Here is a 27571-nt window from a genome sequence, read left to right on the forward strand (position 1 = left end):
AAAGACTAGACAAATGATCTAGTAGAGACAATGGGGATTAAATATTAAACACATCTTGGTTTGTGTCTCTGAACAAAGTACTTGATCTCTCTAAGCTCAGGTTTCACTAACACTGCAATGAATAAAATAAATTTTCTGTCCAAAGCAATTACAGATTCAATGCTATTTCTATTAAACTACCAATGACAATTTTCACAGAATTAGAAAAGAAACGTAAATTCATATGGAACCAAAAAAGAGCTCAAACATCCAAGACAATCCTAAGCAAAAAGAACAAAGCAGGAGACATCACATTACCCAGCTTCAAACTATACTACAAGGCTACAGTAACCAAAACAGCATGGTACTGGTATAAAAACAGACACGTAGACCAATGAAAATGAATAAAGAGCCCAGAAACAAAGACCCACACCTGCAACCATCTGATCCTCAACAAAGCTGACAAAAACAAGCAATGGGGAAAGGACTTTCTATCCAATAAATGATGCTGGGATAACTGACTAGTCATATGCAGAAAATTGAAACTGGATCCCTTTCTTAAACCACATAGAAAAATCAACTCAAGAATGATTAAAGGCTTAAATGTGAGACTTAAAACTATAAAAAACCCTGGAAGATAACTTAGGAAATACCATTCTGGACATAGGCCTTGTCAAAGATTCCATGGCAATGACTCTAAAAGCATTGCAACAAAAACAAAAATTGACAAATGGGATCTAATTAAACTAAAGAGCTTGTATACAGCAAAAGAAACTATCAACAGAGTAAATAACCTACAGAATGAGAGAAAATATTTGCAAACTATACACATGACAAAGGTCTACTATCCAGAATCTCTAAGGAAGTTAAACAAATTAACAAGTAAAAGACAACACCATTAAAATGTAGGCAAAGAACGTGAACAGACATTTTTCAAAAGAAGACATCCATGCAGCCAACAAGCATATGAAAAAATGCTCAACATCACTAATCATTAGAGAAATGCAAATCAAAACCATAATGAGATATAATCTCATACCAGTCAGAAAAGCTATTATCAAAAAGTCAAAAAATAACAGATGCTGGTGAGGTTATATAGAAAAGGGAATGCTTATATTCTGCTGGTGAAAATGTAAATTAGCTCAGCTATTGTGGAAAGCTGTTTCAAGATTTCTTAAATAACTTAAAACAGAAATATCATTTGACCCAGCAATACCATTGTTGGGTATATTCTCAAAGACATATATATGTGTGTTCATAACAGCACTATTCACAAAGCCATGGAATCAACCTAAATGCCCCTCAATGGTAGACTGGAAAAAGAAAATTTGGCATATACATACTATGGAATGTGACACAGCCATAGAAAAAAAATGAATCAATATTCTTTGCAGCAACATGGATGTAGTTGGAGGCCATTGTTCTAAGTAAACTAATGTAGGAATAGAAAACCAAGTGCCACATGTTCTTACTTATAAGTGAGAGTTAAGCACTGAGTACACATGGACGCACAAAAGGGAATAACAGACACGGAGTTCTGATTGAGGGTGGGAGGAGGGTGAAGATTGAAAAATTACCTATTGAGTACTATGCTTATTACCTGGATGATGAAACAATGTCTATACTAAACCCCATGATACAATTTACCTATGTAGCACACCTGTACATGCATCCCTGAATCTAAAAGTTAAAAAAATAGGATTTTATTTATTTAGTTTTTGTGAGTTTTAAAATAACAAGAAGCCTTAAACACAGAAAGTGATTATAAGTATTGATTTAACCAATGTGTGTACATATGTATGCATGTGTGTACAAATGCATGAATGAATGAGTAGAAAGAATAACTGTTCTCAGTTATAATGGAAAAGAGCTGTCTCTGGCAATAGTTCCCCAACATGGTATTTTGCAACATAATTTATTAAAACAATGTTCTATTTTTAGTGCTGCTTTTTTTCCATCTAATCCTCTTCGTTATTCTCACTTTAGCTCCTTCTGTTGCCCAGCATAGTAATGAGCATGTAGCTCTTACTAAATATATGCTCATTGAATGACTAAATGACTATCAGCAAATTGTGATGAAATGTGTACAAAATATGCAGAATCTGGAAATTTTAGGTTAAAGAGGTGCCAGAATATTACGGGAGTGTGTATAACATTTATGACTGCCCAAATGATTTATTATATACAGAAGTCATTAATGAGTTGATGTACAATATGAACCACCGACAAATGTGAACAAATGTATGTATTAATATTTTATAATAGTTGAAAAATCAGACTTTTAGAATCTGTCATCATTAAATGGAGACAAACCTCTGATACCTCAGAAATAATGATATACTATATCTCAGACTTTGAACTTTGAATATCGCAGGAGCATGCATGTGGTGAACTATGACCCTGTTGTGGAAGAGAGACCCTGGCAGGGGCCACAGATAGTGATTTATTAAAGCCCCTACTTTGCCTTTGAAGATGTGTCTTTTAGTAAGTGTAAGAGTAAGAGAACTTGATTTTTCTTCACAAATTAGGAACATGGCTACTGGTGATTTCTTGTTCAAATACCCACATTAAGTAAGAGAAATTCTAATTCTAAAAGTACGAAGCAAAATAAGCTAAATGAATTCAAATAATGAAAATAATACTTGTTTGGAAATGTAATATAAAAATATATGGTAAATAAAATATTTGAACACCTGTCAGGTAAGAAGGTGCAGAAAAACAGAGACAGGGACACAGAGAGAAACAAGCAGAGAAAACAAGTGGAAGGGCTTTTTTGCATGTACTTCTTTTAACTTCCTATGGAGTAGAAAATACTTATAAATGAATGTAACTGTAGTAACTGTGCCTAGGCAAGTCCTTTCAGGACAAAAGCTGGGTCACTTAATGATCCCAAAATAAAAAGAATTAGGTGTTGAGTACCTGAATAGAGATTAACATTTCAATGGAATGTCTTTACTCCATACAGCAGTACACTTTAGTGAAATGATTGAAGAGATAGACTTTGGATGCAGATGCTATCTGTGGATCATCAGAAAATGACATATTTCTTCCTACACAGAGCCAGTGATGATGATGGTGAGGGTACCTCAAGTAACAAAGGTGAAAATGGGACTAGAGCAAGGATACCAAAATTAGTAGAAGTACGAAGACAGTTAGAAATTTGGTTTCAGAACAGTACCTTTTTACACAGTGGTATGGGAAGAGAAGGCTATTGGAATAAGCGATTACAGATTCAGCTTAAATATTTTACTTTACTGTGTATTTTATAAAGTTACTTATCCTTGAGCTTGTTTCTTCAACTGTAGAATGGCAAAGGAAACTACCTCATATGGCTATTATATTTGACATAATACATACAAAATTCTGAACATGGCATCTAGTGTTGTATCAGCTAGTTATTGCTGCATAACAACTGCAAAATTCAGTGGCTAAAAACAACTATCATTTATTACCATAGTTTACAAATCATAAGACAAGGGCTCAGCTGATCTTGTCTGGGATCATTTTTGCATTTGCAATCTCTGGTGGGGTCAGCTGACCCAGAATAGCCCTGGCTGGAGGGAGTGGCACCCCTTGGTTATGCTCTATTTGTTTCTCATTTTCCAGAAGATGTATTCTCATGTCAATGACAATGGCAAAGGTACAAGACAGCAAGCAGAAACACACAAGCCCTCTCGAGGTCTAGGCTTGGAAATGGCACACTGCCACATTCTATTGGCAAGTTACATGGAAATCAAGATTAAAAAGTTGAGAAAACAGGCACAACTTCCTTACTGAGAGGAACTAAAAAGTCATATAAAAGGATTTGAATATAGAGAGAGATAAAGAAATGGAACGATTAATGCAATTAATCTACCATGGTTTGGGAGAAAACACTCAAGAAACAATAACTATAATTCCTGCGGAAAAGAGACATTCAGTAAATCCTACTGTTGATGTTGATAAATTTGCAAATTGTTTAAACATTTTTTAATAAAAATTTTTCTATAAATTTTCTATAAATTTTCTAAAAATTTTCTGTAAAAATGTACTGTGATTGCTTTTTAGTGATGTTTTTGTTCCCTAATGCATTTTTTTCCCAGAAAATATTTGTTTCTCGTGTATAAGAAAACAATTACAAACCCTGTCTTTTTCCTTTTCCCTACCCCCACCAAAGGAGGCTCCAGTGGAAGGGAGAGGCAGAGTTTATGCTTTTGTTATTACAGGGCTGGTCTCCCCGACATGGGTAATAAGCTTTTCAGGTTTGGTGTGGAGGGCTGGTGGGTTGGAGCCCTACTTGTTTAACCCTGAGTCCTTCCTGGGAAATGGTTCTAGGACTCCAAACTTTAGAACTTTTGAGCAACTGAAATGGAAAATAGTCACTTTAAGGAAGGCCATTTGGCTAGAACATAGTGAGTAAGCGAAAAAAATGACACAATGTAAAAGTGATAAAATCTGCAACAACCAGGTCACAAATAATGAATAAACTTAAATGTTTCAAACCCTATATTAGAATGAGGAGCTAATAATAATGAGAATTATAAAACAGATATAAATTCTAAAAGATACCCTGTCTGGCTGCAGCATAGGGAATGATTTGGAGGGATAAAAAAGTAGACACAGAAAAACCTGTTTTGAGATTGTTAGAGCAGTCACATCATGAGAGGGTGGCAGCTAGAACCAGAGTCCTGGTGGTGATGTGGATAAAAATGTAAGGATTTGAGAGGTAAATAGAAGGTTGACTGAATAAGATTTGATTTGTTGGATGGGGAGAGTAAATAGAGATACGTATCAAGGATAACTCCTCGATTTCTGAATATAGAGTAAAGTCATTCTAATTTGAGGAACATTTGTGGAGAATTTGTTTGGAGAAAGATTTTTATTTTGTACTTTTTAGAGATACACAATGCCCAAGAAGAAGTCATATTGCATTGCCAGATATACCCTGGAGCTCAGAAAAGAGAAATAGTCTGGACATGTTAATCTGGAATTAAACGGTCATGAATGTCATCAGGGAACTTGGATCCATGAGAATGGGTACATAGTGAAGATTACCTTGGGTACAAGGTAGAGTGACAAAAAAATGATTTAGGACTGAGCCACAAGATCGCTAACATTTAAACTTCAGGTAACAAATAATGAACTGAAAAAAAAATAGTTGATTAGTTAGGAAACAGAACAGGAAGCTGAGGTATCATGAGAGCCATGCCAATGGAAGAGAGACACAGGAGAAAACTCTGTCAAATAAATGAAAAATCCTCATCCTCCTTGAAATCATAGCATTGGCAATAATACAGGAGGCAGTAAGACTAGATCTTTGCTGGGAAGAGTGTAGGGATTATTTATCTAGGGGATATGGACAGTTTAAATTCTCATAGTTTTCTGTAAAGGAAGAAAGTCCCTCTTGAATGGGCAAGAGTATTCTGGAAACTTGGGTTGATAAAGAGGTTTTTATACATTTGAGGGTGTATGCAGAGATAGGGAAAGGAAGGGAAAGGGCTTGAGCTATTTTTGTTTGTAATCAAGAGAGGCAAAAGGGACCTAAGATTTCTTTCTAACTTCTCCAGCGCTACTTAGTGGAAGAAAAAAACATTTTATTTTATTATTTAATTTAATTTATTTATTTATGAGACAGAGTCTCACTCTGTCGCCCAGCTTGGAGTGCAGTGGTGCGGTCTGGGCTCACTGCAACTTCCAACTCCCAGGTTCAAGTGATTCTCCTGCTTCAGCCTCCAGAGTAGCTGGGATTACAGGCACCCACTAACACACTCAGCTAATTTTTGTAATTTTAGTAGAAACGGGGTTTCATCATATTGGCCAGAGTGGTCTCAAACTCCTGACCTCAGGTGATCCTCCTGCCTCAGCTTCCCAATGTGCTGGGGTTACAGGCCTGAGCCACCATGCCCAGCCAGAAAAAAAGACATTTTAAATTCAGACCAGAGTTTTAGGAATACTATAGACATTTGTTTTGGTGTATATTCTAGGCAACATTTAAAAAAATCAATGTTTGATACAGGATTATATTCGTTGTAGGGGAAAACTCAATTAAAAGTATTTTTATTGCAGGGCTCGGTGGCTCACGCCTGTAATCCCAGCACTTTGGGAGGCCGACGCAGGCGGATCACAAGGTCAGGAAATCGAGACCATCCTGGCTAACATGGTGAAATCCCGTCTCTACCAAAAATACAAAAAATTAGCGGGGCGCAGTGGCAGGCACCTGTAGTCCCAGCTACTCGGGAGGCTGAGGCAGGAGAATGGCGTGAACTCGGGAGGCGGAGCTTTCAGTGAGCCGAGATTGCATCACTGCACTCCAGCCTGGGTGACAGAGCGAGACTCCGTCTTAAAAAAAAAAAAAAAAAAAAAAAAAAAAAGTAGTTTTATCTTAACAACAGTCAATGATTCCGGCACTTGGGGAATTTTTTTTTTTTTTTTTGGTGGACAAGATATTTGGCTAATCACATAAAAAATTCAAAATGAGTTCAAAAAAGAATGTATAAGGCACTTAATTTGGCCAGGAACTGTAGAAAACATTGTGGACAGAGGAGTGTCCTTGAATCTTTGTCTGTGTACTGATCTGTGTATGTATGTGAGGAAAATTCTGAGGCTGAGAAAAGAAAGAATGAAAGGAGGAGGCAGAACATTCCCTGCAGAGGTGGGAATAATTTATGTTCCCACCAGCCAGATTTGAAAAATCTTAAATGTATGAGACATCTAGAAGGGTCTTTAGGGTGATATTGCCCTCAGTAGTTAGCCAAATTATCCTTAGACTAAAACTATTGTAGACTCATTCTAATAAGGCTTACAAACTAGTTGAGAAAGAATAATACTAGTTCCAAGTAATTTGACTACACCCAGAATAAAGCCCCCCGACAAATGTTTAAAGGCATGCACACACATATATATATCCACTACTCAAAAATATAAAACTTACAATGTCTGGCATACCCAAGAGAATTAAAAACATATATTTATATAACAACTTGTACACAAATAGTTATAGTAGCATTATGCAAAAGAACCAAAGAGTGAACACAACCAATATGTTCATCAATTGAGGAATGGATAAACAATAATTTTTAAAAAGGCATTATCAATTAATATGGCCTTTACATGAAAAAAATTCACATTCAATGTTATGAAAATTTTAGAATGTTTCATGGAAGAGATGAAATGTAAGCTGAACATTAGAGGAATGATGAGACATGGAACAGAAATATAATTAATGATTTCTGTCTTAAGCTACATATATATTTTGATTATAAGGCATGATTATTCAAATTGCTACTTCAGCAATGCTTCGACAGAGATATGGTAGTGTATGTCATTATTTAACATCAGTAGAAATTTGTTTTCTCCGAGACAGTGGTATATTATTTTTCATCAATAAAGAAAGATGTGTTTTCTGTGGTTGGGATGTATGGGATGACAGAAGCCAGAGCTGATCTGTACATAAAACATTTTAATCCTATTTCCTATAGGATTAAAAAATTTAAAAAGCAGAATAGACTGCTTATTACTAAAGAAAATATTCATACAATTTACTCTTCATTCAAAGTATACATTTCATATTGTGATTTCAGTTTGAGTGTTTACAGAATTCTGTGGGTCTCACAAATGCAGCTAAAAATGTGTGCCTACCCTCTTTCTTGGCTCCTTCGTTATCCCTTCTCAAACAAGCCACACGTCTACTATCTACTGATGGGGACCGAATACAGACTAATTTATCCGTGGCTTCTTATGTTCTGGCTATTTTGAATAGTATGGTCTCATTCAATTGTGTTTCTTCTGTAGCAATACAAAACATTTCTTAAATTTTTCATTCCTATGAGGAGAAAATTACCTGTTATTATTGTCTTTGACACAATCCTAAGAAGAGTTCCTGCGCTTTTCTCTAAATCTTGAAAGATGATGTAAGACAAAGACCTAAAATTAAATGTATATATTAGGAGTTGGTAACATCTCCATTTTGTTGTTCTCTGCTTTCTTCAGTGGTATTCAATTTGAATCCTTTACTATTCTGTAAAACTTCAAAAAGCATACTTCATAAAAAGGAGGTGGAGTAGCAAAATGAGACAAGTCATAACACAGTAAAGCAAATGGTAGAGATCTGAAGTAATTCATTAGCTCATTCTCTCTGAGGAAAGGAAACTGGCAGATTATTTAACCCTGCAGAAAATGGAGCATGCATGTGTTTGAAATCCAAATAAGTTTTCCAAAAATTCATCACTGAGATTGGTTGAAGACAAGGGACATCAGTATTCAGTGCCTGCGTCTTAAGATGAAAGGGGAGAAATAATTTCTTGGGTGGAGAGAAAATAGAAGGAACGTTTTCTAAGAGCAAAGCTGCCATCATTTACTCATACCCAACTCTTACTGACTTCAATCAACTTCAGCCTCTCAGCATGAAGAACTTGGTTGCAGGATAGAAATTTCAACTTCACTGATAGTATTACAAGGGGATCAAGGCTTTCATAATGAGTTTAATAACTTGGATGCAGTAAGAATCATTGGATGCTAGAGTCTTAAATCCTGTTGACTTTGTGAATTTGATCTTTCTCTGGAAATGGAAAGTTTTAAAGTAAGTGAATTTCTTTATGTAGATGTGTAGTTGCTGGCACTCAAAAGTCAATACGAGACTACAATTATGTTACCTAAATGATTTCTGCTAACAGGCTGAAGAATTAGAGGATTTGCATCCCAACATAAGAAATCTGAATTATAATGCATTTGGTTAGAAGAATAGCAATATTCTTTAACAGGACTTTTTTTTTTTTCTTTTTCTCTCTCCTGTACCCCTCCCAATTTTTTAAAAAAGAGTCAATAATATTTAAGATTTTTGAGTATTCCCTGTGTGTTAGAAGTAATGAGCTATTTAGTTTTACATGCACATTCATATTTCTGTTAAAATAGTTAATTGGGAGGCCATTAGACTGAGGTGGCTCAAATACCTTGGGTTCCTACCTAAGCAAACAGAAACCCAACTCAGTGCAAAGGGTCTTAACCAATCAGAAACCACCAATGAACCTCTAACTAGGGACTTTCCACTGGAATGATCCAAATAAAGCTACTGCTCCACTGTAACCAATCCAGTGTCTTCTTTGTCTTGCTTCCCATTCATCCTATAAAAACTTCTCCTGGTACCCTCGGTGGAGCCCTGAACCATTCCAGTTTGGAGTAGCTCAGTTTGTGCGTCACTCTGCTCAAATATACTCTTAGAAATGGTAATGTGCCTCAGTTTTTCTTTGAACCGTTCTTACTATAGTCACTGAATGTGAGAAACTCAATGAAACAAAGGTTAAGCAACTTTTCCAGGTTCCACACCTAGAATCAGGGGATGTAGAGAATGAAACTCAAGTCTGCTTGAAATCAATGATTATGATGCATCCGCTGATGGACGCCACAGAATCCCTTTGTTCCCTTCTATGTGGAGGAGTTGGAAGCCAGTTCTTCTAGTCTGCTATACCTGCTCACCTAATAGAGCAGCATCAGCATTCCTACGCATAGCACCATTGCCAGAACCATTCAGTCAGTGATTTGAAAATACCTAGGCCTGGACCTGGCGCAGTGGTTCAGGCCTGTAACCCCAGCACTTTGGGAGGCTGAGGTGGGCAGATCACTGGAGGTTGAAACCAGCCTGGCCAACGTGGTGAAACCTTGTCTCTATTAAAAATACAAAAATTAGGCAGGGGTTGTGGCGGGAGCCTGTAATCCTAGCTACTCGGGAGGCTGAAGCAGGAGAATCGCTTAAACCTGGGAGGCAGAGATTGCAGTGAGCCGAGATCACACCACTGCACTCCAGCCTGGACCACAGAGCGAAGACTCCGTCTCAAAAAAAAAAAAAAAAAAAAAAAAAAAAGAAAATGACAAAAAACCAACCCACCTAGGTCTAATTCCCGCTGGGAGAGCAGTGAGAAGCAGAGTGGGCCGATTTCCCCGGGACTTACCAAGGCGGCAGCAGCCAGAATCCCAGGCAGCAGCAACCCCTCCTGGTGACCTGATGGTGACCGGAGTGGCTTCCAACAGCCCAGGAAGCACTGGCTCCATCTCCCACTGGAATACTGAATACTCCTGGCCCTGGCATGCAGGAGAGATGAATGGCGGCCTTGAAAATGCATGTGAAGGTGTGAGGTGCTGGCCACCGCTGTGTTCCACCTGGCCGAGATACCACTTTGAGGGACAAAGACCTCACCAGGACCTGAGGGTGGATGGAGCAATGAAGGTCACTGGGTCAATAGGCAGTGTTTTGGTTCCACTGGACCTTGACATTGCAAGAAATGGCAAAGTACCACATACGGCCCTCAGCAAGTGCCCACCAGCCTTTGGAAAGACTTTCTGACCTGTGTACATACTATGCAAAAGTAACTTTCAACTTCCTTTCCAGCCTTTTAAAAAGAAAATGTATTTTTCTACAAATCACTGCTCAGTGAAATAAAAGAGGACACAAACAAATGGAAGAACATACCATGCTCATGGATAGGAAGAATCAATATCGTGAAAATGGCCATACTGCCCAAGGTAATTTATAGATTCAATGCCATCCCCATTAAGCTACCAATGACTTTCTTCACAGAATTGGAAAAAACTGCTTTAAAGTTCTTATGGAACCAAAAAAGACCCTGCATGGCCAAGACAATCCTAAGCCAAAAGAACAAAGCTAGAGGCATCACGCTACCTGATTTCAAACTATACTACAAGGCTACAGTAACCAAAACAGCATGGTACTGGTACCAAAACATAGATATAGACCAATGGAACAGAACAGAGTCCTCAGAAATAATACCACACATCTACAGCCATCTGATCTTTGACAAACCTGAGAGAAACAAGAAATGGGGAAAGGATTCCCTATTTAATAAATGGTGCTGGGAAAATTGGCTAGCCATAAGTAGAAAGCTGAAACTGGATCCTTTCCTTACTCCTTATACGAAAATTAATTCAAGATGGATTAGAGACTTAAATGTTAGACCTAAAACCATAAAAACCCTAGAAGAAAACCTAGGTAATACCACTCAGGACATAGGCATGGGCAAGGACTTCATGTCTAAAGCATCAAAAGCAATGGCAACAAAAGCCAAAATTGACAAATGGGATCAATTAAACTAAAGAGCTTCTGCACAGCAAAAGAAACTACCATCAGAGTGAACAGGCAACCTACAGAATGGGAGAAAATTTTTGCAATCTACTCATTTGACAAAGGGCTAATATCCAGAACCTACAAAGAACTCAAATTTACAAGAAAAAAACAAACAACCCCATCAAAAAGTGGGCAAAGGATATGAATAGACATTTCTCAAAAGAAGACGTTCATACAGCCAACAGACACATGAAAAAAATGCTCATCATCACTGGCCATCAGAGAAATGCAAATCAAAAGCACAATGAGATACCATCTCACACCAGTTAGAATGGCGATCATTAAAAAGTCAGGAAACAACAGGTGCTGGAGAGGATGTGGAGAAATAGGAACACTTTTACACTGTTGGTGGGACTGTAAACTAGTTCAACCATTGTGGAAAACAGTGTGGCGATTCCTCAAGGATCTAGAACTAGAAATACCATTTGACCCAGCCATCCCATTACTGGGTACATACCCAAAGGATTATAAATCATGCTGCTATAAAGACACATGCACACGTATGTTTATTGTGGCATTATTCACAATAGCAAAGACTTGGAATCAACCCAAATGTCCATCAGTGACAGACTGGATTAAGAAAATGTGGCACATATACACCATAAAAAAGGATGAGTTCGTGTCCTTTGTAGGAACATGGATGCAGCTGGAAACCATCATTCTCAGCAAACTATCGCAAGAACAGAAAACCAAACACCACATGTTCTCGCTCATAGATGGGAATTGAACAATGAGATCACTTGGACACAGGAAGGGGAACATCACACACCGGGGCCTATTATGGAGAGGGGGGAGGGCGGAGGGATAGCATTAGGAGATATACCTAATGTAAATGACGAGTTAATGGGTGCAGCACACCAACATGGCACAAGTATACATATGTAACAAACCTGCACGTTGTGCACATGTACCCTAGAACTTAAAGTATAATAATAATAAAAAAAAGAAAATGTATTTTTGTGACATCTACACCTTGTAGATATAAAGAAGTTGCTTACATACAGTAGATATTTTGCAAATGCCCTTTTGTAAAAAGTAAATTTAAAAATTAATTAATTAATAATAAATTGTGGAAAAGAGATGTCTTCTGGAAATGGAATTGCTAGACTTCCCCAGATGCATCACCAAGAATAACACACATTGATTCAGTGTTTCGAGGTGATGGAGCACAAGACCCTGTGGTGGAAGGGTGTTCTGTGCTAAGCTAGTCATATTTAGAAGATGTGTTCTTATTATTAGCATTTGCCATGTGTGCATTTTATTCCTTGCTACTATATATATATGTGTGTGTATATATATATATACACACACACATATTTGAACATTTTTAGTATTTTAAAAGAAATAGATAATCTTTCTGAATGTTCTGGAGTGCCTGCTGTATGTAAAAAGTAGAGATAGGAATATAATGCATTGTGTAAATACTGTTTTTGTTAAAATTCATTTAAATTATATCTTTTGGAAATGCACTGGCTCTTTGAGCAGTACTCCTTGCATTTGTGCACTGGCTCCTGGAAGGAGGGAGAAGGACATACAAAGGCTCTAGATGGTTAGGCAGGGTCAACCATCATTCCATATGTTCTGTGCATTTTGTTTTTACTTTGCTGTGTTTATAGCATATATAGTGGACAAATGAGTCCTAATTTTACATCTTGTCTCTCTAGATGTTAAAGAGGTGGTAAGTGAACTGTAGAGTTAGTGAATTGGTACATTTTGTTGTGAAATTCACAGGAAAGACTCTCTTCTGAAAACTTGTAGAACAGAAATTATTAAAATTACCTCTAATAAAATCAGTTATTAAGACGTGTGGCTTCTATTCGTATTTCCTCTGATATTCTTAAACTAATTTAGGCTTTGGATTTATTAACTTTCTTGGGTTAGAGTTCTGGTTTAACAATTTACTTAGAGCTCTCCAAGTTTCTTACCTTCCTGGTTTAAAATGAAAACAATAATATCACCTGCTTCAGTGAGTTATTCTGATAATTAAGGTAAATAATAAACAGACTTAGAATGATGACTGACTTTAGGAACTTCTCAGTATCTGTAATCAATCTTATTATTCCAAGCTCTACTGTTTAGCTTAAACCCTCAAGAGACAAAAATATTCTACTCATCTCTCTGTAGTCCTGCTCTTCTTCACTTCATTTTCCACATTGCTGCCAAAATGATCTTCCTAACACCCAAAACCTGGCACATGTCTTTATCCTGCTTAATCTTTCAGTAATTCTCACTGCCTCTTGGATGAAGTCATACTCCTTGTCAGCCCCATGAGACTGTCAGAAACCTAGTAGGTCCTGGTATCCTTTTATAGACCTGGCTCCTGCTCCTCTCTTCTCTCAACCTATGCTTCAGCCACCACAATGACTTAAAAGACTTCTAATTGTCTCATGTTTCTATTTTGCCACTCTTGATTTTTCTTTTCTTTGAAAGCGTTTGCATGTTTGTTTGTTTTAAAACAGGTGAACTATTCTCCTTCAATACGAGTTCTAGGAGCATAAACCTGACCCTCCTGAGAAGAGTGGGCCACTTTTAATCATGCCCCTCTGTATCTGTTACAAAAGCATTACCAAAGTAATATGTGGGAATAATGCATTTGTCTCTTGTAGCATATTGTGTTAATGCTTGTTTGCATCTCTCTCTGTCCTCCAGCAGTCTCAAATGCTTCATCTATGCATTGTGTGATAGACATAATGATGAATAGTCACAGCTTCCAAACAGTTCACAGTTTAGGAGGCAATAGACTTACAAAGAAGAAGTTAGAACCCAAGGTATTTTGATTAGTGCAATGTAAAATGTACTCTGTGTTATCGATGACAGTGGCAAATCACTCTGCAGGGAGCCTGAGGAAGGTCATATAGAAGCCTTGAAGTTTGAATTGACCTTCAGGATGAAAGAGAGTAAATCAAGCAGGAAAAGGGGTAGACATATAAATGTAGATGAATGTTTCTCAAGAAGCTTAAGATGTGCGAAGAAGACAGAGGACATTAACTAGAAGAAACCTCACAGTTGAGGTATGTGGTTTTGTTTTGTTAATTTTTTGCTTTTAAGATGGGAAAAGCAAGTTTATAGGCTAAGGGAGAAAGGCTGTAGGTGGAATGAATTTGTAGAAGGTGATTGTTTTATCATATCTATAATAAAGAACTATTTTCCTTTTCATTGAAAGTCATTCACTTATTCCCTCATCTAAATATTTCCCCATCCCCTTTAACCCACTTTCTTCATCTGTCCTTCTTCCTGCATTTGTGAACACTTCCACACTTATATTCTGTACCTGTCTGATGACATGTCCATTTATCTGGACCTTTCCTACACCTTTGTCTGCTCTCTTAGGGATTTTGTAAGGTTACTGTGGCTATTTAGATGAAGATTTTCTGGTGATGTAACATTGTAAGACTGATTTGATAGTTGTGGATTCTATTGGTATCTTACTCAAGTAACATTTGTGTAGTTTATTAGATATCATCGAGCTTGAACTCAAAAGCATGCCCTAAGGAGAAACCTGTGTCTAAGATATGTGAAATAAGAGTGAAAATGTCTGCATAGTATTTTGATACTACTTAAATAACAGTTTTGAAGAGAGAAGACACAATGCAAACATACAATATTTTCTGCTTCTATTGCACAGGTTAGGATAGGACTGCTTTCACTCACTAATGACCTGAAACAGAAACCTTGAGATCTGAAATTGTGTAGCAACTCAACATTTACTGAGTCTCCTTGCATTTCCAGATTACCTTTTGGGGAAGAATGTGGCAATCTTCAAGTTATGGGTCATTTAAACAATCAGGAAAAAATTGGAAACACCAAGTGAAGCCCATTTCATGAGAGTCTTAGAAAGTGATCGGAAAATAATGTTTTTAATGTGCTCTTGTCTCTGAGATTTCCAGCTCCTGATGTAGATGGAAATCAAATAGCTGCTTTGTGTCTCTGGGTCATTGTGCTCCACATTGTGTGTGCTAAGTACCTTTTACTCATCTGCAGCAACAAAGGAATTGGAAGACATTTTCTTAGTGTCAGAGCAGACAAGCTATCACCATCAGAGCCACCGGCATTACATGAGCCTTAAGAAAGTGAAATGAAAGTGTCTTCTGGCAGCAGGTTCACATTAGCCTAGTAGTGGGAAATTGTGCATTAGCTGGAGATTGATGCTGGTAACACAAGCAAATAATAATATTTTTGATGAAAAAAGATTCTTGAAACTTTGCCTTAAATATATTCCCCTTTAATGCTGAGGAAGACAGTACAAAGAATCTCCGTTAGATGGCCCTGGAACTCAAATGAGATAATCAAAGCCCTGACATTATAGGGCTCATTTTGCTAATTTATTTTTGGTTGGACTAAAGATAGCCTGGCCTTGATCTCTCTAGGAAGTTTTTTAATTCCCTGTACCTGGTTCCAAATAGACATACTTGTCCCAGGAGTAGGGGAATCATGTCTGTCCACCCCTAACCAAATGCTGGAACCAATCATATTAGGCCCTAATATTACCCAAGATCTCACAACAGAGACTTATTTTTTGGAGTGAAGTGGACCATCTTCCTGTCCCCTGCCTTGGTCATAATGTAGGATATTGTGGTCTGAGCATTTCTCTTTCTGCAATGGATATGTCTGGTGGTTGATAAAATTATAGTAATTCCTCAAGTTCAAAATAACATACAAATGAATAAAATTTGAACTGTACCAACTCTAGCCACAGCCTTTGCCCAAAGCTGAGTCTAACAGTGCCTGTTTGATATTCATTGCTTCTTTCTCTCTGTTCCTGTGGCCCATCTTCTTCTCCAAACATAAATAAAGACTAATTTTTACGAGGCTCAATTTTTTGTCTTTCTTGATAAAGTTTAATAGCACTGTAGACTAGACTAATTCTCTCTCTCTAGTTAACAGCTTTCAACCATAATCTTCAGGTTAATTATGCTTCTGTAAAGCATTGCTTAAGACTTCAGGAGCATATTTGTCATAAATCCCTCCTTGTTTTCTTCCCAAGAGGAGGACTCTCCTTTCCGTATCTACTAGGTCATAGTAGTTACTCAATAGTAGCAATTATTGTTTTTCACAAGAGTTCAGATGAACCTCCTTGAATGTTAATTCCCTCTTGCAGTAACTTTTATAGATAATAACTATGTTATCCCAACTGCCAAAAATATATGGATTAATACAGCATAGGAGCTCAGTATGAAGTATCCTTGGTGTGCTAAGGGCCACTGAGGGCCACTGGTTGGTAAGATCTGTAGCTACAATGGACTAGATAATTTGGAGGTATAACGAATTAAGATTTAGATACTAGAGAAGTCAGAGAAGAGCCGGGAAAGGGAAAAAGCCCAGGGTGAGGAGTAGTTAAAATAAACTAACTACAGAGATCAGGCTATGGAAATTAGTTATGCAATTGGCTGTTAGGGTCTCTGCCTCTCAACTGAGCGAGGGGGCTTCCAACTGATTCTGCTTGAACTCAAAGGAGCCTTGTCCTAGAGGCTAAGTAAATTGCATTGTTTATATACTAGAAAAGCAGAGCAAGCAATGCATATTAAATCAATATTCTGGTTCAACTTAGTCTTCATACAGTAGGGGAAAGGACTTGTGTGTTCTCCCATGTATAGAGAAAGGGCAAGTACCCTGTTCTCACCTTGACACATTTCTATGACTTTATTGATAGCACGGCGGTATCCCCCAAATCCTGAGCTGTGCCTGACCAATACCTTGAAGCCTCAAATGTAAATCACTTTGCCAAATTCGAATCCATGAAGAGACACTTCTCAAAAGAAGACATCCATATGGTCAGCAGACATATGAAAAAATCTTATATGACTAATCATTAAAGAAATGCAAATCAAAACCACAATGAAATACTATCTCACACCAGTCAGAATAGCTACTATTAAAAAGACAAAAGTAACAGATATCAGTGAGGTTGCAGAGAAAAGAGAACACTTATATACAGTTTGTGGGAATGTAAATTAGTTCAGCCACTGAGGAAAGCAGTTTGGTGATTTCTCAAAGAACTTAGAACACCATTCAACCCAGCAATCCCATTATTGGGTGTATACCCAAAGGAAAACAAATTGTTCTACCAAAAAGACACATGCACTCACATGTTCATTGCAACACTATTCACAGTAGCAAAGACATGGAATCAACGTTGATGTCCATCAGTGGTGGACTGGATTAAAAAATGTGGTACATATACACTGTGCAATAATATGTAGCCATAAAAAGAATAAAATCATGTTCCTTGCAGCAACATGGATGCAGTTGGAGGCCATTATCCTGAGCAAATAAACGCAGGAACAAGAAAGCAAATATTGCATGATCTCACTTCCCAGTGGGAGCTAAACATTGAATACACATGTATATAAAGATAGGAACAACAGACAATGAGCACTGGGGACTGCTAGAGTGGGGAGGATGGAAGGGATACAGAGGTTAAAAAAACTGCCTATTGGATGCTGTGCTTACTACCTGGGAGATGGGCTCATTTGTACAGCAAACTTCAGCGACATGCAATACAACCACGTAACAAATCTGCATGTGTGCCCCCTTACTACAATAAAAGTTGAAAAAAAAAAAAAAAAACCAGAATCCACCAAAATCAAGTTTATCCATTAGAGAATTTCTGAATGAGTTATTAGCTAAGTTTGCATGTTTCTTTAACCATTTATGAAATTTTGAGTAATTTATATTGGATTGTTTAGTTTTTAAACTTTTGAAGATCTTCCTAAGGTGTCGTTATCTGGCTCTCATTTTGTCTTACTAATAACATTTTAAAGTTTGTTGCATCTGCTTCTATTATGGAACCACAGCAAAATTTGGTGGAAGGTGGGGCAGAGAAAGGAGGTCCTTCATCTGGGAGAGAAGATCAAGAGGAGAGTTTATTTCAGAAGCTGGGTATTTGGTAAAGTAAGTATTAGATGAATTGACTTTTGGTAAATTAGCTCTGAGAAAACTGGCTTGCTTTCTGCAACTTTGGGAACTAAATTTAAAAGATTGAGTACTACTTTTTCATTGCAGAGTTCTTTTTATACAAATAAGTATCAGTTTCCTGCAAGTAGAAGAAAATCATGCTAGGGTAAGGAGCTCAAAACAGCAGGGGAACTTGTACACTGCATATGGTTATTTACAATTAGAGAAAGCTGCATTAGCAAGAAAAATTATTCTCCTGTTAGAATAAAAAATATAGAACCATGTGCTTAAGGAACCACTGTTGTGGAGATCTTAGTAACTTGTGCTTGAGATTAATAAAGGGTTCTATGAAAGCAACACTACAAATCCTAGCAAGGATAATTTTAGAACTCACTGAAATGCAGGATCTTTTCCATTAAAATTCAGTTATTTGTCTTTTGCTTGCAAAAGAAAACACTCTTGGAGAAGTAAAAAGTGCTAAGTTATCTAGCAGCACCAAGGCTGTCAGAGAGGACCACTGTCGCTAGGAGCAAGAGAACGGTACAGACAAAATTGATCAGAATTTAGACTGTGATGATAGCTATGAAAGGAAGTCCTACTTCTGGAAGGGCACACTTGCTGTTATGAAGTAAGAGCACTGAAAGATGAAGGAGACATAGAACAGTTGTCTTTCTTCTTTTCCACAAGAAAATTACTGACATACAGGTTAACCTTCATTTGTATGCAAATTTGGCTAGTTTTTCTCTCGCTATGTGTTTTAGTTCGTTTTGTGTAGCTGTAAAGAAATACCTGAAGTTGGGTAATTTATAAAGAAAAAAGGTTTGGCTCACAATTGTGATGACTGGAAAGTTCAAGATTGGGCATCTGCAACTGATGAAAGCCTCAGGCTGCCTCCACTTATGCCAGAAGGTGAGATGGAGCAGGGTCTGCAGAGATCACTTGGGGAGAGAAGAAGCCAGAGAGACAGGGGAGGTGCCAGGGTCTTTTTAGCAATGAGTTCTCTCAGAAACTAATAGAATGAGAACTCATTCACCTCCAAGGGAGGGCGTTAATCTACTCATGAGGGATCTGTCCCCATAGTCCAAACATCTCTCACTAGGTCCTACTTCAAATATTGGGGATCAAATTTCAACATGAAATTTGGAGGGGACAAACATCCACACCATAGCCCCATGTTGTATATATTTCCCTATGCTTGGGTGGGCATAAAAAATTTCAACCCCAAAGAAATTAGTTTATAGGTTTTCAATATTGCTGATATAACTGAGAGGTAAATATATTTTTAAAGTATTGTGGAATTATTTACCGATTGAAATGACCAAAGAAAAGAAAAAAACAATGAGCTTCTTTTATAACGAATACACATTTAGCACTTCAGATTTGTCTGATGTGTCCATTCTGAAAGGGTCCAAAATAGAAACATAATTAGGAGCTTAAAACAGTATAAACCAACTTTTACAAAGGGAAACAACAGTTTGATAAAGTCAAGAAATAGATTGAGCAGAGAGGTTTTAAAAATTCCAGTTACAAATTCTTCACATTGCCTGACTTAACATAGTCTAAATTAATGGCACAGTCTCATGTGAGCATAAGAAAATCTAGAGTGGTTATGCAAAACATAGTTCAAAGTGAACAGCTACAGGGAAAATTTCGGGAAGCAAGGGAATCTAGCTCATGTGCAAATCTTCATGGTATCCTTAGAAATTCAGCAACCAACTCTTTCCTTCATAGTATAAAAGAATAATTTTCTTCTTTTCTTGCTTTACTTCAAGGATAAGTCAAGTCTGTGACTAAAAACAAATGTTTTCTTTCCACTTGGAAAACAATACTGCCATTTTTGATTATTAGGGTGAAAATAACATAGAGGTTCTCCTCAGCCTGGGACCTGGGTTATCCCTGTAGAGAGTCCTAACATTTATATTCATTGTTTTTCCATCTGATCCTGAGGTAGCTTAGACTCTTAACTACACTGACTATAAATGCTATCAGTTCTTTGAATACCATTCACCATCAGTGTTGAACCTGAGGATACAAGGCAGCGGTTGCTTGTTTTATTTAATTTAAACTTGACATCTTAAAGGAGAATCTCTTCCTAAACTTGTATATCCCTACTTTGTTATTCTCTTGTTGAATTGTCTTATTGTTAATAACAGGCTCCAAGGACTTTCCTCATCTTTTTCATTTCTATTGCTCTTTTCCACAACTTGTACAAGCCCTTAGATGTTTTATATTCACTCAGTATCCAGCATTTGAATTTTAATGGTATATTTATTCCCTGCTTATTTCTTCTATCTCACGAGAAGCGTTTCCTGAAGAGTTATGGATATGGTCATAAAATCCAATAAAGGTGCATTTGTCAAACTGATTTATTTTCTAAACTCTGTCCCTGTTAAATTTATTTAAAAACCAGATTTCCACAGATATTTGACTGCTGTAGTGGAAATGATAAGAAATGTAAGAGTCATCCAGGCACAGATATTAAAAAGAGCCACGTGAGAAAAGCCTCTGTCGCTTACACTAAATTGTTCTTTCTCAAAGGATGAGGCAATTGCCTAAATAGAAAAATTAATCATAAAGCATGTTAAATCATCAGGCATGATAAAAGTTTGGTTTTATGATTCATGATAATTAGTTTGAAGAACTAGGAGGTATAACCAAATAGACTTGTGAGAACTCAAAATTGGGTAAGTTCATTTTATTCTCAGATTCAGCAGTCAAGGCAGATGCCGTATTCCCTGCCTTAAAAAAAAAAAAAGTATTTTAGATTTATTTGGTCATTACGATAAAACCTATTTTAAGCCATGGAGCCTCAGCCCCAAATAATAATTTTTATATACCACCTGGTAAGTTAAGAAATCATTCTGGGCAAAACCTCAAAATAAGAGAATGGTTTGTCCTTAATGCCTTTCTTTCTTGTTCTCTGGCTATTCCATATAATAGGGTCATAATAATCATGGTAGAATTTCATCTCTGTGATTTAGCTGCCATAAGCAAAAATAACTGAAAATATCAGACTTCAGTTTTTTCTTACTAGTTCAAGGGAGTAACTCAAATGTTAAAGTGTACTTGCAAGCAAGTGTGACTATCAATTTTTTCCACCTTATATTTTTATCTTTTCCTCTGCCACTCAAAACCTAATCCTCTCATTCTCTGGTCACTGTGCTCACTTCAGAATTTGTTCTTCATGTGACTCTTTCATCATTATGTTGGTTTCCAGATTAGGACAGATGTAAGGATTTGTTGCTTATGAAATTGGCTTAATTACTCTTTTGCTCCACCTCAACAAACACCATGCTTCATTTATTTTCTTAACCTGTATTTCATTTCCATGTGTTTTTTCTTCTCTCTCATTTTGGAGAAACTTTGAAGACACAGATCTTTGACGTATTTCTTCCTCCCACCATTTCTCCCCAGAAGTCTCTTACAAGTTGGGCCAGAAGATAATCTGAGCAACCCAGTGGAATGTAAATATAATTGATACTTTACGTTGTCTATGAACCAAGCCTTTGACATCTCTTCTGCCTTTAACTCATACAAGCTCCTTATTGTCTTATGGACTAGAAGTATATGTCATGGGAACTATCCATTAAATCTAATGTATACAGTTAAGAAAATTGGGGTTTATTTCCTTTCTTGTCTTTAGTCACATAGTAAAGCAAGTCTGTGATCAAGGATCAGGGCTAGGAACCCCTGATACTGCCATGGACACAAAGCTTAATTCTGTAGTAACGTCATTCTGTAGGCATTGTTAAGTTACAAAACAGAAGTCTTTGCTTATTACTAAAATATTTCTAGGAATTTTATACACATATAGTTGGTGTCCCTGTCATACTCTGTCATCATGTGAAAAAAGGGCTGTTTTTCACAAATGTTCATGTTTTCCCACAACTCAATCATTAAAAGTCATTTGAAATTCATGCCCATCTTTGCATATGACGAACTAGACCTAATTTAAATTAAGATGAAATTGGGAATTAAAAAACGACAGCATTGCATTCTGACTTCATCTTGAAAAAGTATTTGGTCATCATCTATATCAAAATAACCTCAAATTAGGAAAGCCTAATTAATCTCCATTTTGCTGATCAGCAAATGAGGAACAGAGATAGGTTAAGTAAGTCACCTGGGATTACACAGAAAGCCAACGATAGAACTCCTCAGGCACCTTATTTGGCTTGTTTATGCAGCATCTACTGAGCAGCAGTATCTCCTTGTATAAAGAATAATGACTGTTCAAGATTTTTAGGCTTCTGTAATTAGGTTATATTCTACAAACTACAGAGTAAAATAAATAACCTTTTTATCAATACCATAATACTGTGGTGATTTAGGCATACTTTAAGTAATTTATCAAAGACATTATGAAGTGGTGCTTCTTCTAGTCTACACACCAACCCTTTCTGGAGCTGATACATATGCGAAGAGCATAATTATTCAGACTGTGGCAGCATGAGTAGAATGATGTTAGAGAAACAGGCGTTGTTGCTTGAATGAATATATGTGTAAAATATAATGATCATCTAAATTCATACTTTAATCAAATATTTATTGGGTACCGACTAGGTACAGCTCTTATTCCAGGTGTTTTGTATCGGGAAAATATGTACTTAAAAATGCAGTATTGGAAGAAATATGTACTTTAAAAATCCTATCAGAATTGAAGAAAGTAGAGTTTTAAGTGCATATTGAAAGCCAGTTTTGCATAAATTTTGTTAGTACCTTTTTGGGTTTCTTTTGATCTTGGTTTTCTTGTTTATAAGCTCATCTTCAAATGATTGATTAAAATACTGCCTGCTTCTGTTCTGAATGTTGCCCTTTGTACCATGTCAGAAAATATGTTAACTTACCTTCCTTTTCCGGTGTTCATATCTCAATTGTCAATTTCCAATTGTTTGATTCTTCTTGCTCTGTCTTACAATTTCAATTTTCCTTCTTTTATTAGCTTTGTTTCAGATTATCTATTCTGTTTCATCTCTGCTTTTGTTATTTTTTTGATGAATATTTCTTTGAAACATCCCTGAGATCAAGGTAATAACACTTAACTTGATAGCACAAGGATTGGTTAGAAGTTTATTTCTTTTTTGAAAAACAGCCATTTCTAGAAAGTGTTGTTCATAAAACCAACTTTTGTTCTTTAGGGTTTTTTTTTTCCCACTTTTGTATTAAGTATATTTTAGGACTTCACGGTAGTCCATAATAAATTATAAGCACCTATTTATTTTTTTTCACTGGGGTAAATAATTTCTGGAACGCAAATTAATTATCTTATCATGGTCAGGTGGAAAATATCTGATTGATTTTCCTTTAAACTTATTTAAAAAATTAAGATTTCTCAAAGATTAATCAGTATATTGAAATATGATTCCGGTAAAGTGAGTATCTCTTGTCAGTTACAAAATAATAGGTCTATACCTCTTGCATAGTGGTGAATTCTGGGCTTGTAGTATAATCATTACTCAAATAATGCGCATTATAGCCATTAAAAAATTTCCCATTCCTCACCCCCACCACCCCACTCTCACACCCCTGTGAGTCTCCAATGTCTGCTGTATATGGGGTACAGGAAGGCAGGAAATCACATCATTCTTTTTCTTAAATTCCTCTTTTCCATAGATTTCATTGTGAGATAATGCTTTCATTTGGGTAAATGCCACTTCCTTCAAACATCTTTCCTTCGAATTCCTGGTGCCTCTCTGACTGATCCCTACAACCCTTCGGTTACTGTGCATGACAATGACAAGGGTTAATCTCTTGTCAATCTGGCTTTTTCACTCAGTAAAAGGGCTTCATAAAAATTGCTCTGCTTTGAAGATGGCTCTCTCCTTTCAACACTAATTGCAAAATCTGGGTAATTGCCATGGGAAATGACATCATTCTTTTCCTTAAATTCTTCCTTTCCACAGACCCCATTAAAAATAAATTATTAGCAGTCATTTATTTATTTTCTTTCATGGGGAGAAATACTGATAAATAATTTCTAGAACCCAGATTAATTTCTTGTTTCTCCCCATAGTTTTTCTTCTTGCTCTAACTAGGAGATCATGTCTGGTTTGTAATCTGAGGTCTGGCTTATTGAAAAATACTGAAGACTTTGGGAATTTGTTCCAGAGAGACCTAGTCCCTAGGTTTCTCTAGCTTCATATCTCTGTCCTGGGTTGTCTAATTCTTCTGAGTGAGGTTCGCAGTCACATCTTCGATGTTCACTTTTGGTAAACAGGAAATTGGTGGCCTACAGGCTCATAATCTTAACTCCCCTAGACATCAGTGGGTCCTAAGGACTCAAGGTTTGCTGCTTTGGGACCTGCTTTGGTGAGTGTTTTCATGCTGACCTTGCCCGTGCCTGGCAATTCCAGCCAATACCTGTGCATCTCCCAATCTCTATTAAAATATGATTGCACCCATGTCTTCCGAAGGTTACCTCTAATTTTAACCTTTATTCATCATTAGGTATTCTTTATTTTAAACATTTAACATTTATGACTGGAATGATACATAGTAGTTTTTCTTGGGACCAATTTCATGTGGAATCTTTAATTTCAATTGAAATACATTGGAATTACATGAAACAAGAAGGAATATAGTCAGTATATTTAATTTAAAGTTAATTGTATTCTTGCAGTGAACAGGTGCCTTTTTATCAATATCTTTCTGTGGCTAGGAAATTCCTTGGGTATTACTTGGAGTGAAGAATAATAAATAACAAATAAGGCAGAAAAGTGTAAAACAACACTGAGAAAGAGATAAACATGATGATGCAAGTACAAGGCTTAATACTAATATTTATTAGAACATGTGCCATAACTTTTATATATCGTAAGTCTGGCTTCTTTATGGGTTTTTGTTACTTAAAATTATTAGGTGACATTTAAAATGATAGACTTGTCACCCCTAGGACTGTGAACACCATTTTCCACTTAAGTGGAAACTTTGGTAATTTAAAAATTAATATTCGTCATATCAGATTAAAAGGATTTTAAGGTAGTAAAATGCTGTAAATGTTTCAACCTGAATTTTTTTGTTGTTATTTTGCAGATTTTAAAAATTATACTTTAAGTTCTGGGATACATGTGCAGAATGTGCAGCTTTATTACATAGTACATGTGTGTCATGGTGGTTTGCTGCATCCATCAAACCTCATCTACATTAGGTAGTTCTCCTAATGCTATCCCTCCCTCAGCACCCCCACCTCCAACAGGCCCTGGTATGTGGTGTTCTCTTCCGTGTGTCCATGTGTTCTCATTGTTCAATGCCCAGTTATGAGTGAGAACATGCAGTGTTTGGTTTTCTGCTCCTGTGTTAGTTTGCTGAGAAAGATTTCCAGCTTCATCCATGTCTCTGCAAAGGACACAAACTCATTCATTTTTATGTCTGCATAGTATTTCATGGTGTATATGTGCCACATTTTCTTTATTCAGTCTATCATTGCTGGGCACTTGGGATGGTTCCAAGTCTTTACTATTGTGAATAGTACTGCAATAAACATACATGTGCATGTGTCTTTTATAGTCGAACAGTTTATAATCCTTTGGGTATATGCCCAGTTAAGGGATTCCTGGGTCAAATGGTATTTCTGTTTCTAGATCCTTGAGGAATTGCCACACTGTCTTCCACAATGGTTGAACTAATTTAAACTCATATCAACCGTGTAACAGCATTCCTATTTCTCCATACCCTCTCCAGCATCTGTTGTTTCCTGGCTTTTTAATGATCGCCATTCTAAGGTTTTGATTTGCATTTCTCTAATGACCAGTGATGATGCGCTTTTTTTTCATATGTTTGTTGGTGGCATAAATGTCTGCTTTTGAAAAGTGTCTGTTCATATCCTTTATCCACTTTTTGATGGGGTTGTTTTTTCTTGCAAATTTGTTTAAGTTCCTTGTAGATTCTGGATATTAGCCCTTTGTCAGATGAATAGATTGCAAAAATTTTCTCTCATTCTGTAGGTTGCTTGTCCACTCTGATGATAGTTGCTTTTGCTATGCAGAAGCTGTTTAGTTTAATTCGACCCCATTTGTCAATTTTGACTTTTGTTACCATTCCTTTTGGTGTTTTAGTCATGAAGTCTTTGCCCATGCCTATGTCCTGAATGGTATTTCCTAGGTTTTCTTCTATGGTTTTTATGGTTTTAAGTTTTATGTTTAAGTCTTTAATCCATCTTGAGTTAATTTTTGTATAAGGTATAAGGAAGGGGTCCACTTTCAGTTTTCTGCTTATGGCTAGCTAGTTTTCCCAACACCATTTTTTGAATAGGAGATCTTTTCCCTATTGCTTGTTTTTGTCAGGTTTGTCAAAGATCAGATGGTTATAGATGTGTGACATTATTTCTAAGGCCTCTGTTTTGTTCCATTGGTCTATATATCTGCTTTGGTACCAGTACCATGCTGTTTGGGTTACTGTAGCCTTGTAGTATAGTTTGAAGTAAGGTAGTGTGATGCCTCCAGCTTCATTCTTTTTGCTTAGGATTGTCTTGGCAATGCGAGCTTTTTTTTGGTTTCATATAAAATTTAAAGTGGTTCTTTCTAATTCCGTGAAGAAAGTCAATGGTAGCTTGATGGGAATAGGATTGAATTTATAAATTACCTTGGGCAGTATGGCCATTTTCACAATATTGATTCTTCCTATCCATGAGCATGAAAATGTTTTTCCGTTTGTTTGTATCCTCTTTTATTTCCTTGAGCAGTGGTTTGTAGTTCTCTTTGAAGAGGTCCTTCACATCCCTTGTAAGTTGTATTTCTAGGTATTTTATTCTCTTTGTAGCAATTGTGAATGAGAGTTCAATCGTAATTTGGCTCTCTGTTTGTCTATTATTGGTGTATAGGAATACTTGTCATTTTTGCACATTGATTTGGTATCCTGAGATTTTGCTGAAATTGCTTATCAGCTTAAGGAGATTTGGGGCTGAGATGATGGGGTTATTTAAATATACAATCATGTCATCTGCAAACAGAGACAATTTGACTTTCTCTCTTCCTATCTGAATATGCTTTATTTCTTTCTCTTGCCTGATTGCCCTGGCCAGAACTTCCAATACTATGTTGAATAGGAATGGTGAGAGAGGGCATCCTTGTCTTGTGCCAGCTTTTGCCCATTCAGTGTGATATTGGCTGTGGGTTTGTCATAAATAGCTCTTATTATTTTGAGATACATTCCATCAATACCTAGTCTATTGAGTATTTGTAGCATGAAGCGGTGTTGAATTTTATTGAAGGCCTTTTCTGCAACTATTGAGATAATCATGTGGTTTTGCCATTGGTTCTGTTTATGTGATGGATTACATTTATTGATTTGCATATATTGAACCAGCCTTGCATGTCAGGGATGAAGCCAACTTGATCATGGTGGATAAGCTTTTTGATGTGCTACTGGATTTGGTTTGCCAGTATTTTATTGAGGATTTTTGCATTGCTGTTCATCAGGGATATTGGCCTGAAACTTTCTTTTTTTTGTTGTGTCTCTGCCAGGTTTTGGTATCAGGATGATGCTGCCCTCATAAAATGAATTAGGGGGGAAGGAGTCTCTCTGTTTCTATGATTTGGAATAGTTTCAGAAAGAATGGTACCAGCTCTTCTTTGTACCTCTGATAGA

Source organism: Macaca mulatta, chromosome 9 (assembly GCF_049350105.2).
Source record: "Macaca mulatta isolate MMU2019108-1 chromosome 9, T2T-MMU8v2.0, whole genome shotgun sequence".
Classification (NCBI taxonomy): domain Eukaryota; kingdom Metazoa; phylum Chordata; class Mammalia; order Primates; family Cercopithecidae; genus Macaca; species Macaca mulatta.